Below are 20,856 nucleotides of genomic sequence, written 5' to 3'. Positions count from 1 at the left end.
CAGCTTGAAGCAGTTCAGAAGAGAATACATCGTCCCATTTTCCTTGTTCAAAAAAGGCTGAAATGCTGGGTCAAAAGAAAACTCCCTGGCATAGAGACCAGACGGTTAATTATACATGAACTATGCATGGCCATTACAGGCCATGAGTTACTAAAATAGGCCATGAGGTACCAAATGTAATGCCATAATTTTAAGATTAAAATTTGCCCAAAAGAAAATGGGGGAATGAAAGACTCTAGCCCTTCAGGCTTACACCCCCAAGCCTCAGGAATAGAGAAAACTTCAAGCACCAGGAAATGAGAAACTAAAAATCTAGTTCCAAGAGCAAACTGACTTAGCCATTGTTCAATGTCCCCTGCAACCATATAACAATGTAAAGAGATTTCTGGTAAGAGATGTGCTCAACTGTGACTGGGATAGTTGCAGGTGTTCCAGGAAGGACCACCATGACCTGTGTGTAAACTCCACTCCCGCCTTGATACCCCCCTCCCCTTTGAGGTTTCAGGAAAAATGTACCTGTTGACGCAAATTACCTGTCTGTGATCACTCTGTACCCAGACCATGATCTTGTGAAACGAAATTGTATGGGAATTGTAATCTTGTGGGTTTTTCCTTTATTATCCTATATGGGGCTTCAGTAAGATGCGGCTCTTGCTCTTAGGAGCAGGGTTTGCCCTTCTATATAGAAGCTTTAAAGAATCCCCTTGGCTTTCTACCCTGATCCCCACCCTCCTGGACCCCTGATTATTTTCCTTCTCCTTCTCATTACCTTTGGTCCCTGGGCCTTTCAGCAGTTGACTCGGTTTATCAAAAATCAGATTGATTCGGCCTTACCACGACACGTCTCGATTCATTATCAGAGTAGATTCCAAGGAGGCTGGCCAGGAAGCCCCATCAAGGACTCAGATTCAGTGTCCTAAAGCCCTAACGTCCCCACGGTCTTGCTAGAGAGTACTCAATGACGGGAATAGTACAGGGCCCACGCAGGAGACAACAGTGTACAGAGGTCGTTGAGACCAGCTCAACATGGCACCTGCCATGCGTGGGAGTCCCCCTGTATAGCCTAAGACAGAGGCTCTCTCGGACCTCCACAACCCCCATCACATGGACTTGGTCCATTTTTGAGAAAAGAGGAGGATATGTTGGAGACCGACTCTGGACAGCTGTGTCTTGAACCTTGTGTTACCTGCCACGATTTATCAAGCCTCGTGTAAATAAGAGGCTTTTAGTCTAACCTAGGAATGTAGGATTAAATAAACCTCTTTAAATCAGCTAGCTGCAGGGGCCTGGGACCAAAGCGACCTCCTGCTGACCCTCCTTAGGAATTTTCTTTGTCCTCTCCTCACTCCTGCTCCCCCTCCCTACCTGAAGCCCTGTTTATAAGCTCTAACACCCAGTCAATAAACGAGGCCTTGACGCAACTCAGACTGCTTTGTCTTTCTTCACGCGCTTGGTCTCCTTTCCCTCTCGCCCCCCATTGATTCACAGGTGGTCCCTCCTCGAGACCCTCGAATAACCTGGCCTGCTGGACAGGTCAGAAAACAAAGACAAGAAAATGGAGCGCTCTTACCGATCGGTGCAGATGGACCTCCGGAGCTCTTAGGTGTCCCGGCGGGGGGGGTCTCTGGGGATCCCGGACGAGCCCCCAAATGTTGTGCCCAGATCGTGACCCCCAGAGAGACCACCAAAGACGAGCATGCCGGAATGCAAAAGCAAGGTTTAATTCTGGATATCCAAAAGCAATACAAGCCTAGGCAGGGACTTCGTCCAATACATCCAACGCAGTGGAGGTTGAAGGAAGCGCCCACCTGTCTGCAAGCTCAGTTTTTAAAGGGAAAAGTCACAAGGTTACATCATTTAGGGGTGCTAGTACAGGTACAATTCTGATTGGCTCGCTTCTAGGGACTTCTAGAAATTACTTCTAAGGGAGTGGTTGCCCGCCACCATTTCTCATTGGCTGCCCTCAGGTGGGGGCATTTCTGTGGTCAGTTACCCTGGAAACCAGGGAGAGGACATTCCATAGTCTGGCAGGCATTACCTCATGACTATCTTGTGACTCTGTACTTTTACACTTCCTGGTTTCTGGAATCTGAACTGACTGGTTTCAGTAACTAAAGGCCTATTCCCAAAAGGAGAAATCTTAGGCCTTAATTTTAGGGTGAAAGCATTTTGGTCTTATTTCTAAGATGGCTCATTTTGGTCTCACACCAGTGGTAATGGAGAATGTAAAGGCTTTTTCCAGTTGTAGAGTTTTCAGGATAGCTGAAAACTTTTGAGTTTTTTCTTCCTGCCAGTGCAGAGTGGCAGCATCTGAATTACAAAGAATCGGCAGGTAGGCCTCATTGCTGCTGGCTGAACAGCAAGCGAGCCCAGAGGTTAGAAGTTTTGCTGTCTGTTTGCTTAATTTTGTTTCAAATGTTTTTTATTTTTCCCTCAAAGTGGGAATAATTCAATATTTAGGATCCCTTCGTGGGAAATGTTTTTTGTTTTCCCTTATGGTGGGAATAACTCGTTATTAGGTAGTCCCTCCATGGGAGTAGGAAGTTTAAATGTGAGTTTGTATGTGTGGGGCGCGCCCAGCGGCTGTGGCGGACAAAGGCGAACAGGAGATAGCCCGAAGCAGCGGGCAGACAGGTACACGCCGGTGGGAGGCAGAGCCGTGATGGAGTGCGGCCCAGGGAGGCGCTGGCAATAGAGCCTGAGCACTGGGCAGAGCCAGCGAGCTGAGGCCGGGAAGGGACTAGCACTAAAAGTTTAAATGGGCCTAACTTCTGGTGAAAAATGTTTCCAGTCAGGACATTGAATGCTAAGTCAATGCTGTTTGAATAAAGGATGTTCTGTTCTTTTGATTGTCTTGATAAATGTTTGGATGAATGTTTGGATCCTCATGGTGGATAAACTAAAGGAACAGGATTCATAATTTTGAACTATATATTAGGTATGGTCTTGTCTGCTGATCATTACTGAAAATTTGGCTCTACAATTTAAGTTGCTTTCTAGAAATTCTTGGTTTAGTTCTATAAAAATATAACACCTGAAATGAATTGGGTTATTAGCTTATTAAATAATATTGCTAAGATAAACCCATAAATAATAATCTCTTACTGATAAAGAGGTTACAAAATTATTTTTACAGTAAATAAAATGCAGGTAAATTTTTTGGCCCACATTGTTAATAATTGGCTATTTGTGTTAATGTGTTACTTGAAATCTATAAAAAATAATCCTCTTTTTAAGATTTAATAAAAATAGTCAAGAGTATTACCTAAAGTTACCTCTTCAAATCCTATAGAGATTGTATTTAATGTTTTTATAATTGGCATATGTAAAAAGGACCATAGAAATAGAAGCTGGTGATAGAATTGCTCAATTATTATCGCTTTCATATTTAAAATTCAAAATGGTGCCGATATATAGAACTGGAGGCTTTGGAAGTACAGGGAAAAAGGTGTTTTAACAAACAGTTATCAATGATAAACAGCCTAAATTAAAAATAAAATTATATGGGATTGAGATTGGAAGAATATTGGATTCTGGTGCTGGATATATCTATAATTTCACAAGAATCCTGAGATCCCAATTGGCCCCTTAAAAATTCTACCTCTAACCTACAAGGTATCGGCACAGCTCAGACGCCATTACAGAGCAGGCTACTTTTAAATTGAAAGGATGAGAAAGGTCATGCAGAAACTTTTCAACCCTTTGTGCTACCTGACATTACAGTGAACTTGTGGGGAAGGGATGTGTTAGATGGTATGGGAACAGTGCTTACTACACAGCCTGTACAACAGATGCTAAAGAGTCAGGGCTACTGCCCGGGCAAAGGCTTAGGAAAAATGTTGCAAGGAGACCCGCTCCCTGCGGCAGACAAAAACTGTGTCACTAGAGGTCCTGGGGATACTAGAGGATTAGGGTCTTTTCCATAGAGGTCACTGCACAGCAGCCTTCAATAATACAACTGATAAAAATCACTTGAAAAAGTGATGACCCTGTATGGGTGGAACAGTGGCCCCTTACTAAGGAAAAATTGGAGGCTGCATATGCATTGGTTAAGGAACAGTTAGATGCTGGACATATCATTCCTTCCACTTCACCTTGGAACTCACCTATATTTGTTATTAAAAAGAAATCAGGAAAATGGAGGCTGTTACAGGATCTTAGAGCTGTAAATAAAACCATGCTTCTCATGGGAGCAACACAGCCTGGCTTGCCTGCCCCTGTGGCAGGCAAGGAATTGTGGCAATTCCTAAGCATTGGCACTTAATTGTGGTTCACTTGAGGGATTGTTTCTTCACCATTCCTTTGCATCCCGAGGACAGTCCTTGCTTTGCTTTCAGTGTTCTTTCAGAATATCTTAAGGGACCTTATCAGAGATATCAGTGGGTGGTATTGCCTCAAGGAATGGCCAATAGCCCTACTATATGTCAAATTTATGTGTCTTTGGCCCTAGCTCCAGTTCGAAAAGCTTTTCCAGATGTTTATATAATTCACTATATGGATGATATATTAATGGCTGCTAAAGATAAAAAACTTGTTTTTGATGCCTTTTCTTATTTACAAGAGGTTCTTAGCTTGGCTAATTTACAGATAGCCCCAGAAAAGGTACAGGTATCTTTTCCCTATCATTATTTAGGTCATGAATTGTTACACATGGGCATACGCCCACAAAAGATTACTCTGCGCATGGATCAGCTACGCACACTTAATGATTTCCAAACCTTTCTGGGAGATATTCAATGGCTTCGGCCCACTTTAAAAATTCCAACAGGTCAGCTTTGCCCCTTGTATGATATCTTAAAGGGTGACCCTGACCCTTCACCTCCCTGTAAATTAACAGCTGAAGGACGTGTAGCCCTACAACGTGTGCAAGAGGCCCTGGAACAGGCTCACGTACAGTATATAGATCTTAATTCTCCCTTATTGTATTTGATATTTTGTTTTACTCATTCACCTACTGGAGTGTTTTGGCAAACAGGTCCTATTTTATGGGTACATTCCCCAGCTTCTCCAGCAAAAATCATCACTCCTTATCCACAGGCTGTCGCTCAGATTATATTTAAGGGAATCAAGATCAGTGTTCAAACTTTTGGTAAGGAGCCAGATATTGTGGTGACCCCATACACCCAGTCTCAAGTAACATGGTTACAAGCTAATGACAATGATTGGGCCATATTGACATGCTCCATGCAGGGTCAGTTTGATACTCACTACCCCTCCAATGATGTGTGTCAATTTTTTAAATTGCATCCTGTTATATTTCCCAAGATAGTACAAATGACTCCTATTCCTCAGGCCCGTGTGGTATTTACTGATGGCACTTCACGTGGTTTTGCTGTGGTGGTTTCTAGTAACATAGTAAAGAGAATAAAAGTCCAGGGCACTTCTGCCCAGGTGGCAGAGGTACAGGCGCTGTTGCTTGCTTACAGATGTTTTCTGATGAGAGTGTAACTATTTATACCGATAGTCAATATGTGACACATGCCACTATGCCTTTGAAAACAACAGCCTACATACCATCCATTTCTTCCATTCATGAATATTTATTACAAGTACAAGGACTTATATGGTCTCGCTCACATAACCTTTATGTGGGCCATATTAGAGCTCATACTCAATTGCCTGGACCTCTAAGTGAAGGTAATCAGAGGGCTGACGCCATTACTCTTATGGCTGTCACATTAGTCTGTTCTGCCTTTGATAAGGCTACTCAGTTGCATCAGCGTTATCATCTTAATGCTGGATCTCTCCGTTATCATACAGGCATAACCCGGGAACAAGCCATCCAGATAGTTAAATCGTGCCCTATTTATGTGGAATTTTTACCCGTTCCTCATTTGGGAGTTAATCCTCGAGGACTTTTACCTAATCATGTGTGGCAGATGGACGTCACACACGTGCCTTCCTTTGGAAAATTACAATATGTCCAAGTGTCTATTGATACATATTCTTCTCTAATTTTTGCTTCTGTCCATTCAGGGGAAAAGGTTAAGGATGTAAAGAATCATTGTCTTCGTGCTTTTGCTTACATGGGAGTGCCAAAATGCATAAAGACTGATAATGGTCCCGCCTACAGTAGTACGGGATTTTCAAAATTCTGCCAAGATTTTTCTATTGTTAATAAGACTGGTATTCCTTATAATCCTCAAGGGCAGGCTATAGTAGAACGCTGCCATCGTACCTTAAAAACTTATATTACTAAAGTAAAAAGGGGGGAGTTAGGGGCTCATCTCTCCTCTCCACATTCTATTCTTTCCCTTGTTTTATATATTTTAAATTTTTTATCGGTGGATTCTGCTGGAGTATCTGCTGCAGATAAGCACTGGAGGGCTCCTGTTGCAAATCATCCTCTGGTGCGATGGAAAGATCTTTCTACTGGCACTTGGAGGGGACCCGATCCGGTGTTGGTGTGGGCCCGGGGATCTGTTTGTGTCTTTCTGCAGGACAATGAAGTTCCTCTTTGGGTTCCTGAATGCTGTGTGCGCCCTGTGGCTGCTGCTGAATCCCAACATGGCAGAGACCTATTGGGCCTTCGTAAAAAACTCTCCCCTTCTGATGCCAATGGGGATTGAGAGCCCAATATGGCCAGCCTTGGCAAACATTATTGTAAGCCTAGGAACTGTAGCCATGTGGTTGGATTCTTCAGAAGGTAATGTATGGTAACTTTTTTCAAAAATGTTGAAAATGTATCACACCTTGGAGATTAAGGATAACTCTGAAGGTCAATAAACTTCATTTGCTAACAGTAGCATGCCAGCTTAGCCTTTTTCGCATTTTGCAACCCCCCTCAAGCTGGTGTAGTACCTACTTTTCAGGAATGGCTCTGTGCAACATTTATTTGCCTCCTGAAATTCATCTAGCCTTTCTGAAGATACCTCAAAATTTGTGAGCCTGAATGTAGCCATTACTGAGGCCATTAGTTCTGCTCCTTGTTTGCTGTTTTTGTTTTCTGTTTTCTTTATGTTTCTCAGTTGTTCTCTTGCAGACCTGCCAGCCTAAGTAGTGCTGGGATCAAGAAAAATGGGCCTTGGTGGTTCGTGTTCCTGGAGCCATGTCCATGCCAGTGGACCGTGGCAGCTAGACACAGATGATGCTCACACGCTCCAGAAGAGACTCTGACATCGCTGTTGCCGTTGTTGCTGTTATAGCAGTGGTGGCCACTGCTGTTATTGTTTCTGGGATTGCTATTTCATAATTGGTTACTCCAGCTAGCACAATGGAGACCCTGACAGCAAAAGTAGCTACCACAGTTAGTTAATCTTTCTTCTTTTTGGGCATGATAAATTTAATTCCACCTTTATACGTTATAATTGGCTTTGTAAGTTGGAAATTATTTAAAACTCAAGTTCCATTTGCTCGGGATACCACCTTACAGGACTCCTATTTGCGGTAAGGCTCGTTTAAATAGGGAATGGTTCAATTGCCTGTAGCCTTCTGGCTATGGGTGGGTTAGGACTTCTGTTGGTCTTTTCTGTGTCGCACAGATTGCAAGCCCAGTGCCACTTTGAGATCTTTGGCAGCAGTCACTCTACAGCTCATGTGGTTGAGTCTGTATGATAATGAGCATTCAGAGACAGGTAATGCTTGGGGGGCTGCCATCAACCTAAGACAGAGCACTTGTGTGGCCTGGGCAGGTGTCTCTATGATGGGTAAGGTGGTCTGCTGGTCCCACGCAACCTAAGTCAGAAGCTCATTTAATAAAAAGGGGGGACCTGTGGGCGCCATGGGCCCTGGCCCCCGACTGTGAGTGGCTGCAGCCTTGCTTGCTGACCAGGTGTCCTCCCTATTCAGATTCCCTGCCGGTGTCCTTCTCACCTTAGGATCATCGGAGAGCTTACCGGAGGTTCTTTGTTCCTACATCCTGCTTGTGGTGTAAATAACTTGGGTGCATCCTGTATTTGGTGTAAACAACTTAGATGCAAGAATGCAGAAAACTGGGTCTAGAATGTAGACCATTGGTAGCGAACTTCTGCCCTCAGGGGATCCTCCATTTGTGTTGTAAGCCTGTATTTAAGGTTTCTTCCCTCTTTCAATAAACGGCATTCGACATCCAATCGTACGGATGACCCGCTGTCTCTTGTCTCTATTTTTTAATCCACAGCCCTTCGCTTGAACATGGTGAACGGGTATTGGTAATGCAGGCGTTACTGCTACACTCAGCTATGTTCATAGCAGCACTATTTGTAATAGCCAGAACCTGGAAACAACCTAGATGCCCGTCAATGGATGAATGGATGAAAAAAATGTGGTACCTATACACAATGGAGTACTACTCAGCAGAGAAAAACAATGAAAGCATGAAATTTGCAGGCAAATGGATGGAACTAGAAAATATCATCCTGAGTGAGGTAACCCAAACCCAGAAAGACAGTTATCGTATTTACTCACTCATAGGTGGATTCTAGATATAAAATAATGAACAATCAGACCACAACCCATAGAACCATAGAGGCTATATATATATAGCATGGAGGTCCCTAGGACGACTGTGGCTTATAATAAATTTCAGTTTTACTCAATTATTGAAAAAAATAGCCAAACGAATGGAAACACATGAACTATGTACCAAAGGCTGAGGGGCCTCCAGCTGGATCAGGCCCTCTGAATAGGTGAGACAGTTGGTTGGCTTGATCAGTTTGGGAGGCAACTAGGCAGTGGGACCAAGTCCTGTGCTCATTGCATGAGTTGGCTCTTTGAAACCTGGAACTTATGCAGGGACACTTGGCTCAGTCTGGGAGGAAGGGACTGGACCTCCCTGGACTGAGTCTACCAGGTTGATCGCAGTCCTCGGGGGAGGATTTGCCATGGAGGAGGTGGGAATGGGGGGTAGGCTGAGGGTAAGGGGAGGGGGTGGGAGGGGGAGAATAGGGGAACCCATGGCTGATATGTAGAACTGAATGGTATTGTAAAATAAAATATATAATAAAAAACGAAAAGGGAAAAAAACTGTACATACTAACATAGACATTCTTCTTTACTTACTCAATAAAAGGATATTTAAAAAAAAAGAAAATGGAAAGGAGGATAACTGGGAGTGGGAGGGTTCCAGCAAGGGGGAGTGGGTAGAGAGATGGGGGAGGGTAACCCAAGCTAATGCTATATGAAACAGACATAAGGAAATCTCATACTGGATAAGGTAACCAAGCAATAAAATTTTTCAAACTTAAAAAAAAAAAAAGAACACAACACCACAAATCTTATAAGTATAATAAATGGGATATTAAAATCTTTTAAATAGACAAGCACCACCTGTACCAATTGGAAAAAGAGGTGAATGACTAGTCTCCCAGCTAAAATGCCCCAATCCCTAGGCTCTATGCCCCAGAGCACACTCCATGCTGCTCCCTGTCCCATCTCAGCCTCAGCAGCAAGCCAGCAGTTAAGAGTTGAGTCTACCACAGCCACCACCATTTGGACTCTGAAACCTACAAGACACACTCTGGCCCCCAAACCCACCAAACCCATCATCCTCCCTCTAGCCAACCACCCCCCTCAACATTAGCAGCCCCTAGAGGCACAAGCACCACCTGCACCAATTGGAAGATCATCCTCCCCATGAACAGCCCTCTCTAGCAACATCAGCAGACCCTATAGGCACAAGTGCCACCAACACCAGTTGGAAGAAGGGGCACAGGCAAAACCTACACCTGTTGGAAGAACAGACCCCATAGGCACAAGTAAAGCCCAAACCAGCCAGAAAAACTGGACGATATGCTAGATCAATATACCCAAACCCCCACAAACCTCAGCTGAGACAACTCTACTCATTCTGACAACCAGCCAATCAGCAGAACCCTTGGCCATCCAGGCCAAAAGACAATAAAGGAAACAGAAAATAAAGGAACAAAAGACCCATCCAACAAAGACATCACAAGAATCAACATGTGTACCTATAATTATCCCAAACCCAATTGGGTAAATGACAGTGTAAGAATAATTCAACAACATAAACAGCAATATGGCACCACCCAGAGCCTAATGGTTCTACAACAGCAAGACCCGAACATCCCGATGCAGATGAAGCAGAAGAAAATGATCTTAAAAATAACTTTATGAAGATGATAGAGGCCCTTAAAAAGAAATGAAAAATTTCCTTAGAGAAATCAAGGAAAAGACAAAAATTGTAAGAAATCAATAAGTCACATAAATAAGGCCAAGAAAAAAATAAACACATGAAGGAAACAGTTCAAGACTTGAAAATTGAAATAGAGACAATAAAGAAAACACAAACTGAGGGAATTCTGGAAATAGAAAATCTGGGTAAATGAACAGGAACTAGAGATGCAAGCATAACCAACAGAACACAAGAGATGAAAGAGAAACTCTCAGGCATTGAAGATACAATAGAGGAAATAGATTCATTGGTCAAAGAAAATGTTAAATTCAACAAATTCTTAACACAAAACATCCAGGAATATAGCACAAATCTTAACAGGTCTTATTAATAAAATCAAACCTGAAGCCAGGTATTGGGGTGAATGCTGGAAGATCAGAGAAGCAGAACAAGCCACAGCCACCTCACCTCGCCAGTTCCTCAGCTGATCCTGTTTCCTCAGACTGGAAGCCTCTGAGTCTTCATCCAGAATGAATCTCAGCTGAACTGTGCTGCTCAAAAGCCTAAAAGCTTAACCAGCCTCTTAGTTCCTGGTCCTCAGGCCTTATAAAACTTTCTGCTTTCTGCCATCACTTCCTGGGATTAAAGGCGTGTCACCATGCCTGGCTGTTGCAGTGCGGCTTTGAACTCATAGAGATTCATTTTCTGGCTTCTATATCTAGTGGCTGTTCTGTTCTCTGACCCCAGATAAGTTTATTAGGGTGCACAATATTTTGGGGAACACAATATCACCACACAGGAAATCTGGGGCACCATGAAAAGACCAAACCTAAGAATAATAGGGATAGAAGAAGGAGAAGAATTCCAGCTCAAAGGCACAGAAAATATATTCCACAAAACCATAGAAGAAAACTTTCCCAACCTAAAGATGGACATACCTATAAAGATACAAGAAGCTTATAGAACACCAAATAGGGGCTGGAGAGATGGCTCAGAGGTTAAGAACACCGAATGCTCTTCCAGAGGTCCTGAGTTCAATTCCCAGCAACCACATGGTGGCTCACGGCCATCTGTGATGAGATCTGGTGCCCTCTTCTGGCATGCAGGCATACATACTGTATTCATAATAAATAAATAAATCTTTAAAAAAAAAAAAAAAAAAAAAAAAAAAAAAAAAAAGAACACCAAATAGACTGGACCCCCCCACAAAAACGGCCCCTCACCACATAATAATCAAACCACTAAACATACAGAATAAAGAAAGAATATTAAGAGCTGCAAAGGAAAATGGCCAAGTAACATATAAAGGCAGAACTATCAGCATTACACCTGACTTCTCAGTGGAGACTCTGAAAGCCAGAAGGTCCTAAACAGATGTTTTGCAGACACTAAAAGACCATGGATACCTGGCAAAGATTTAATCACCATAGATGGAGAAAACAAGGTAATCCATAACAAAACCAGATTTAAACAATACCTATCCACAAAGCCAGTCCTACAGAAAGTACTGGATGGAAAACTCCAACCCAAGGAGGTTAGCTGCACCCACAAAAACACAGACAACAGATAATCTCATACCATCAAATCCCAAGGAAGGGACACACACACACACACACACACACACACACACACACACACACACTACCACCACTACCACCACCAAAACCAAAAAACAGCAGGAATTAACAATCACTGGTCATTAATATCCCTTAATATCAATGGACTCAATTCACCTATAAAAAGATACAGACTAACATAATGGATATGAAAACAGGATCCATCCTTCTGCTGCATATAAGAAACACACCTCAACTTCAAAGACAGACATTACCTCAGAGTAAAGGGTTGGGAAAAGATGTTTCAATCAAGTGGACCTAAGGAACAAGCTGGTAGAGCGATTCTAATATCTAACAAAATAGATTTCAAACTAAAATTAATCAAAAGACATAGAGAAAGACATTTCATAGTCATCACAGGAAAAATACATCAGGATAAAATCTCAATTCTGAACATTTATGGCCCAAATACAAGAGCACTCACATATGTAAAAGAAACATTACTAAAGCTTAAATCACACCATCGGACAGGTCTGCCAGGAATACACTTAACAGACAAATAAGGAAACTACAGATATGATAACTCAAATGGATTAACAGGCATCTATAGAACATTTCACCCAAACACAAAAGAATATACCTTCTTCTCAGCACCTTATGCAACCTTCTCTAAAATTAACAAAACAAATCTCAACAGATACAAAAAAATTGGAAAACCCCCCTGTATCTTATTAGATCACCATGGCTTAAAGTTAGAATTCAATGACAACACAAATTACAAAAAGCCTACAAACTCATGGAAACTGAACAATGCTCAACTGAATCACCATTGGATCAAGGAAGAAATAAAGAAAGAAAATAAAGACTTCCTAGAGATCAATGAAAATTAATGTACTACATACCCAAACTTATGGGATGCTATGAAAGCAGTGCTAAGAGGAAAGCTCATAGAACTAAGTGCCTACATCAAGAATTTGGAGAAATTTCACACTAGAGACTTAACAGCACATCTGAAAGCTCTAAAACAAAAAGCAAATTCACCCAAGAATAGATGCCAGGAAATAATCAAACGAAGGGCTGAATCAATAAAATAGAAATGAAGAGAACAATACAAAGAAACAGTGAAATAAAGTTTTTTTGAGAAAATCAACAAGATAGACAAGCCCTTATCCAGACTAACTACAAGCCAGAGAGAGAGTATCCAAATTAACAAAATCAGAAACAAAAGGGAGACATAACAACTGACAATGAGGAAATCCAGAGAATCAAAAACCTGTACTCCACAAAATTGGAAAATCTAAAAAAAATTGGACAGTTTTCTGGGTAGGGATTACATACCAAAATTAAATTAAGACCAGATAAACAATTTAAATAGACCTATAACTCCTATGGAAATAAAAGGAGTCATTAAAAGTCTCCCAACTAAAAAAAGCCCAGGGCCAGATGGTTTCAGTGCAGAATTCTACCAGATTTTCAAAGAAGAGCTAATACCAATACTCCTCAAATTGTTCCACACAACAGAAACAGAAGGAACATTGCCAAACTCTTTGTATGAGGCTTCAGTTACCCTGATACCCAAACCACACAAAGATGCAACAAAGAGAATTACAAACCAATCTCGCTCATGAACACTGATGCAAAAATGCTCAATAAAATATTGGCAAACCAAATCCAAGTACACATCATAAAACTCATTCACCATGATCAAGTAGACTTCATCCAGAGATGAAGGGATGGTTCAACATATGAAAATCTGTCAATGTAATCCACCATATAAACAAACAGAGAAAAAAAACCCACATGATCATCTCATTAGATGCTGAAAAGCCTTTGACAAAATGCAACACCCCTTCAGGAGAAAGGTCTTAGAGAGATCAGGGATACAAGGAACACACCCAAACATAATAAAGGCAATATACAGCTAGCCAACAACCAGCATCAAATTAAATGGAGAGAAACTAAAAGCTATTCCATTAAAATCAGGAACAAGACAAGGCTGACCACTCTCCATATCTATTCAATATAGTACTTGAAGTTCTAGCTAGAGCAATAAGAAAAAAAAAAAAAGGAGATCAGGGGGATACAAATTGGAAAGCAAGAAGTCAAACTTTCCCTATTTGCAGATGGTATGATAGTATACATAACTGACACCAAAAATTCTACCAGGTAACACCTTCAGTAGTATGGCAGAATATAAGATTAACTCAAGAAAATCAGTAGCCTTACTATATACAGATGATAAATAGGCTGAGAAAGAAATCAGAGAAATAACACTCTTTACAATAGTCACAAGTAGTATAAAATATCTTGGGGCAACTCTAACCAAACAAGTGAAAGACCTGTATGACAAGAGCTTTAGGAGATCTGGAAAGATGGCTCAGAGGTTAAGAGCACTGGCTGTTTTCCCAGAGGTCCTGAGTTCAATTCCCAGCAACCACATGGTGGCGGCTCATGGCCCTCTTTGATGAGATCTGGTGCCCTCTTGTGGCATGCAGGCATACTTGGAGGCAGAATGTTGTATACATAATAAATAAATAAATCTTTCTTTCTTTGAAGAAAGAAATTGAGGAAGATATCAGAAAATGGAAAGATCTTCTATGCTCTTGGATAGGCAGGATTAGCATAGTAAAAATGGCAATCTTACCAGAAGCAATCTACAGATTCAATGCAATCCCCATCAAAATCCCAAAACAATTCTTCATAGATCTTGAAAGAACAATACTCAACTTCATATGGAAAAACAAAAAACCTAGAATAGCTAAAAAAAATATTGTACAATAAAGGAACTTCCAGTGACATCACCGTCTCTGACTTCAAGCTCTACTATAGAGCTATAGTAGTAAAAACAGCTTGGTATTGATATAAAAACCAACATCTGGATCAATGAATTCAAATTGAAGATCCTGATATTAATCCACACATCTATGAACACCTGATTTTTGACAGAGAAGCCAAAACTGTACAATAGGAAAAACAAAGCATCTTCAACAAATGGTGCTGGCATAACTGGATGTCTACATGTAGAAGAATGCAAATAGATCCATATCTGTCACCATGCACAAAACTCAAGTCCAAGTGGTTCAAATACCTCAAGATAATCCAATTACACTGAACCTGATAGAAGAGAAAGTGGGAAGTAGCTTTGAACATGCATTGGCACAGGAGACCACTTCCTGAATATAAGACCAGTAGCATAGACACTGAGATCAACAATTAATAAATGGGATGACATCAGAATGTGAAAAGATCTTCACCAACCCCACATCTGACAGAGGGCTGATCTCCAAAATATATAAAGAACTCAAGAAATTAAACATCCAATTACCAAATAATCCAATTTAAAAATGGGGGACAGATCTAAGCAGAGAATTCTCAACAGAAGAATCTCAAATGGCTGAAAGACATTTAAGGAATTGCTCAACATCCTTAGTCATCATGAAAATGCAAATCAAAACGACTCTGAGATATCATTCTACACCTGTCAGAATGGCTAAGATCAAAAATACTGATGAAAGCCTATGTTGGAGAGGATGTGGAGTAAGGGGAAGATTCCTCTAGTGCTGGTGGGAGTGCAAACTTACTTGTACAGCCATTTTAGAAATCAGTATGGCGGTTACTCAGAAAATTGGGAATCAGTGTACCCCCAAGACCCAGTGATTCCACTCTTGGGCATATACCCAAAGGATGCTCAATCTTATCACAAGGACACTTGCTCAACTATGTTCACAGCAGCATTATTCATAAGAGCCAGAACCTGGAAACAACCTAGATGCCCCTGAACCGAAGAATGGATAAAGAAAATGTTGCACATTTACACAATGGAGTATTACTCAGTGCTTAAAAAAATGACATCATGAAATTCGCAGGCAAATGGATGGAACTAGAAAAAATCATCCTGAGTGGTAACCCAGATCTCAGAAAGACAAACACATAGTACTCACTCATAAATGGATAGTAGATGTAATTCAAAGGATAACCCGGCTACAATCCAGAGAACTAGGTAACAAGGAAAACCCTAAGAGGGACACTTGGATTACCCTGGGAAGGGGAAATAGATGAGATATCCTGAATAAACTGGGGGTAGGGGAGAGTTTGGACCGGATTGGGGATGGGAATATGAGGGATCAGGATGGTCGAGTTGGGAGAGGGACACTGAAGAGGGAGAGCAATGAAAGAGATAACTTATAAAGGGGGCCATTATGGGGTTAGGAAGAAACTTGGTGCCAGGGAAACTCCCAGGAGTCCACAAGGATGACCCCAGCCAGCTAAGACTCCTAGCAGTAGTGGAGAGGATGCCTGAACTGGCTGTCTCCTGTAATTGGAGTGATGACTACCCTAATTGTCATCATAGAACCTTCGTACAGTAACTGATGGAAGCAGATGCAGAGATCCACAGCCAAGCACTGGGCCAAGTCCCAGGAATCTAGTTGAAGAAAGGGAGGAGGGAGCAAGGGGGGTTCAAGATCATGATGGGGAAACCCACAGAGACAGCTCAGGAATTCTTGACTGACAGCTAGGGAACCTGCATGGGACCAACCTAGGGCCTCTGCATGTGGGTGACAATTGTATAGCTTCATTTGTTTGTGGAGCCCCTAGCAGTGGGACCAGGATCTATCCCTGGCACATGAATTGGCTTTTTGGAACTTATTCCCTATGGTGGGATGCCTTGCTCAGCCATGATGGGGGGGGGGGGGCTTGGTCAGTCTTCAACTTGATGTGCCATGCTTTGTGGAGTGGATGATGGGGGCAGAAATGAGGTGTGGGGAGGGATTGGGAGGAGAGGAGGGAGAGGAAACTGTGGTTGGTATGTAAAATAAATTAAAATTTTTTTAATAAAAAAAATCAGGGAAAAAATGTGGCTCACTTTCACTTTCCAGTACATGTATACATTCTTCTCCATCAGGAGGTATACAAATATTAGCTATTGTAAATCAAAACACAATTAGAAAACAGAATACTCTAAACAGAACATAGAAATAATGTAATGTTAGGTGATGCTAAAAGTGCAAATGTGCAATTAACATTCAATTGAACATATTTTATAGCTGTCTACTTGAATCCTCAGAAAAGCTTGCAATCATAGAAACACTAACACTTTCCTAGCATAGACATGCTGTGCTACCAGTGTGAGGACATTCAAGATCATGGATGATTTTACTAGAAATTCATGACTCCATGAAGGTTTTCTGGTTCTACATTTGAATATAAGCTGGAAAGGAACACATTCATTATGCGCCCTATTGTCTGTCTAATAATAGCAAGTTTTAAAGATTTTTGTTTTTTATTTATACAATGTTCTGCCTGCATGTATGCCTGCAAGCCAGAAGAGGGCACCAGATCTCATTAGAGATGGTTGTGAGCCACCATGTAGTTGCTGGGAATTGAACTCAGGACCTCTGGATGAGCAGCCAGTGCTCTTAACCTCTGAGGCATCTTCCCTGCACAAATAATAATAGCAAGTTCTAACAAGTCTCTAATAACTTCATCAAAGCTATTCTCAGGATATCATACATTTTTCTCAGAGCATCCTGTTTTTGATCTTTGAAACATTCTTATCCCTCTCTGGGCCAATTTTTCCCTTATGGCACATCCTAGAATATAAAGCCATTCTGGAGTATATGTCTTGTTTTTCATAGCAGAGGAATGGTATTGTTTGTTTTGGGGCTAAGCCAGGAGATTATTAAATTTGTAATTCCTCCTAAAAACATGCTGTATTAGTAAGGTGTCCTTATTCTCATTTTATGCTCTTCCAGCTTATTCCACATGTATTCTGTAATTTGTTTGGATGCTGCAACATGCCAATATTTCATCATACATTAACATGTTATAGATGATATTTTATAATTGTCTAGATGATCTCATGTGTTCTTTTCCATATCTGTATCACCATTGGTTGGACAGAGAACATCCCCTGAAACCCCATTAGTTTCCAACCCACTATGTGAAATGTTCATTGATAACATGTTTCAGTCAGGATGCTTTGGCTTTCTAAGATACAACCCAACTTCTCATATTCAGAAAATAATACTTGCTAAATATGTGAAAGGTATAAGCAAACCTAGAGTTTGTCATGGAAAATCTCATCTTCCCACTCATGTCATTTCTTTTAGCTCCTCTTTTTTTTGGGGGGGGGTGTTTCGAGACAGGGTTTCTCTGTGCAGCTTTGCGCCTTTCCTGAATCTCGCTCTTTACACCAGGCCGGCCTTGAACTCACAGAGATTCAACCTGCCTCTGCCTCCCAATTGCTTGGATTAAAGGCGTGCACCACCACCGCCCGACTTAGCTCCTCCTTATGTGTGACAATCAACCTGAGAGTTCTACCTGATGTGTACATATTCACCAAGACAGGACAAAATTCTCTGGAATAAAACGAAAAAGAAACTACAAAACCAAATCTACATTTGAAATTTTACAAGAACATAAGATGAATACAGACAATGAATGCTGTGAAATTGCTTTCTAGATTTTTGCAATTGTAAAGACAGACAGGAAAACCAGACATCACTGTCCCTTTCTCCAATAATGCCTCCCCATTAGACATTCAGGGAATGGACACACTCTTGGGACATCACTGTCTCACCTCTTCCCTTAATGTGAGAAAGAACTCTGACCACCAAATTCCATCCTCAATCCTACCATGATGCAAGTGCAATTTTCCTTAAATTTCTCCATAGGCTGTTTATCTGTCTCAAAAAAAAAAGAGATTTTAAATAAGTAAAATTTTAGAAATGGCACCAGAGAAACAAATTTTGCAAGAAAAACAGGAAATTTTTCAATTATCTTTCAAAATAATAACTCAGAGATGCTATAAATATTGTTGATGACCTTAATAGCCCACCTATCAATCCTTCTTTGTTGTTTAATACCCAATTTGTGTGGGTTGATTGCCTCTAAATTTAGAGTGGGATTTTGCTGTGATAAACATATTAGCTAAAGGAATCTATATTATTAGCTAAATGTGCTTAGTTCTTAAATCAGCATATAAAATGGATCTAAAATAACTCGGCACAGTATTTTGGGGGGACTATGTTACAATGGGAGGCAAATGACCTGTGATGACATTTTGAAAGAAATTTTTTGGTTTCACAGTGAAATGATTCTTTGTCCCAGTGTCTGTGAATGAGAAAGCATTTATCTGCTAAACTCTAAGTTTTTAGGGTGAAAGTACAACACAAAATAGAAGACAAAGGAAAATTTGGCTGTTGGTAGCATAACAGTGTATTTGCATGCCTGGACTGCTTTGACAAACAGCTTAAACAACAAATACTTATCTTCTCAAAATTGTGAACTTTGTAAGTCTAAATAAAGGGTTTATCTTTATTCAGCACATTTCTCTTGGCTTCGTAAATGTTGATCTCTGCTTCTAACTTCAGATGACCTTATGTGAATGTCCCTGCATTCTAATTTCATTCATTTATTCATTTATTTATTTATTTATTCATTCATTCATTTATTTATTTATTATGTATACAGTATGCCTGTGTGTCAGAAGAGGGCGCCAGATCTCATTACAGATGGTTGTGAGTCACATGTGGTTGCTGGGATTGAACTCAGGACCTCTGGAAGAGCAGCCAGAGCTCTTAACTTCTGAGCCATCTCTCCAGCCCCTAATTTCTTATAAAAACTCCAATTATATAGGACTAGAACACACACACACACACACACACACATGATTGAATTTGCCTTAATTACCTCTACAAAGGTTCTATCTCCATAAAAAGTTACATTCTTAGGGGTTGAGTGCTGAGATACCAAAACAGAGTTGATTGGAAAATAATTCACTACTTAATACTGAGTACCTAAAATAATAGCTGCAGTATTGGTCAGACACTTCAAACAAAAAATTATTCCAGTTATTGAAAAAAAAAAACCACATTATTTGGTTTTACTTAAATGTAATGGAAAACATCTTCGCCAGGTGGTGGTGGTGCACTACTTTGATCCCAGCACTCAGGAGGCAGAGCCAAGCAGATCTCTGTGAGTTTGAGACCAGCCTGATCCACAGAGTGAGATCCAGGACAGGCACCAAAACTACACAGAGAAACCCTGTCTTGAAAAACAAAAACAAAAGAAAGCATCCTCATACAACATCTAATATTATTTCCAGAATTATAGGCTGTGTACAACAAAATATATATCAAGTATAGAAAAATTAATCATACCCATAGCAATGTGTGAGAAACTAACCTAGGTTTGTAAGTTGAAATCACAATCACAATAATTTATCGGTAAAACAAGGCAGTAGTTCTTCAAAAACAGGTATTCAGATCTAATGTATACTATTTCAAAAGAAACACAGAGCAGCCGGGTGGTGGTGGTGGTGCACACTTTTTTGTTGTTGTTGTTGTTCCTGGAGTTTTATTTTGTTTTGTTTTTGGATTTCCTGATTGATTTTTGAGACAGGGTTTTTCTGTATAACAGTCCTGGCTGTCCTGGAACTCGCACTCACAGAGATCCACCTGCATCTGCCTCCAAAGTGCTGGGATTAAAGGTGAGCACTATCCTCACCTGGCTATAAATCTTTAATTTTTTAAATTAAAGAATCAAACAAATCAGAGGGCAGTGACCTGTCATTTCCATGTAAAGATGTGCATTTTGTCTTCCAGTTCTAAGAGAGTTCAGTGATCATGAAAGACAGAGACAGGACCCTGAGGGCAGGCACATCCAATTAACCGAGAATCATATTTAACCACAGTTTGCAGGAGCTTTTCATTAGGTCAAGAGCCATGCAAGGGCAGTCACTGAAAAGTTGAGAACTCTGATTGCACACCACCCCCCCTACACACACACACCTTGTGTGCATGCACAGGCATACCCAGAGGCACATAAATACATTTGTGAGATTAAACTAAATGTACAATAAAATAACAGAGTAAGAAATTAAGCTGGGTAGTGGTGGCGCATGCCATTAATCCCAGCACTCGGGAGGCAGAGGCAGGCAGATCTCTGTGAGTTCGAGGCCAGCCTGGGTTACAGAGTGAGTTCCAGGATAGGCTCCAAAGCTACACAGAGAAACCCTGTCTTGAAAAAAGCTAAGGGGTTGGGGATTTAGCTCAGTGGTAGAACCTAGGTGCACACCTTTAATCCCAACACTGGGGAAGCAGAGGCAGGCAGATCTCTGTGAGTTTGAAGCCAGCCTGGTCTACAGAGTTCCACAACATCCAAGGCTACATAGAGAAACCCTGTCTCGAAAAACCAAAATAAACAAACAAATAAGAAAAAGAGAGAGAAAGAAAGAAAAAGAAAAGA

The sequence above is a fragment of the Peromyscus maniculatus genome, chromosome X (genome assembly GCF_049852395.1).
Source record: "Peromyscus maniculatus bairdii isolate BWxNUB_F1_BW_parent chromosome X, HU_Pman_BW_mat_3.1, whole genome shotgun sequence".
NCBI lineage: Eukaryota > Metazoa > Chordata > Mammalia > Rodentia > Cricetidae > Peromyscus > Peromyscus maniculatus.
Note: the sequence above shows the minus strand (reverse complement) of the source record.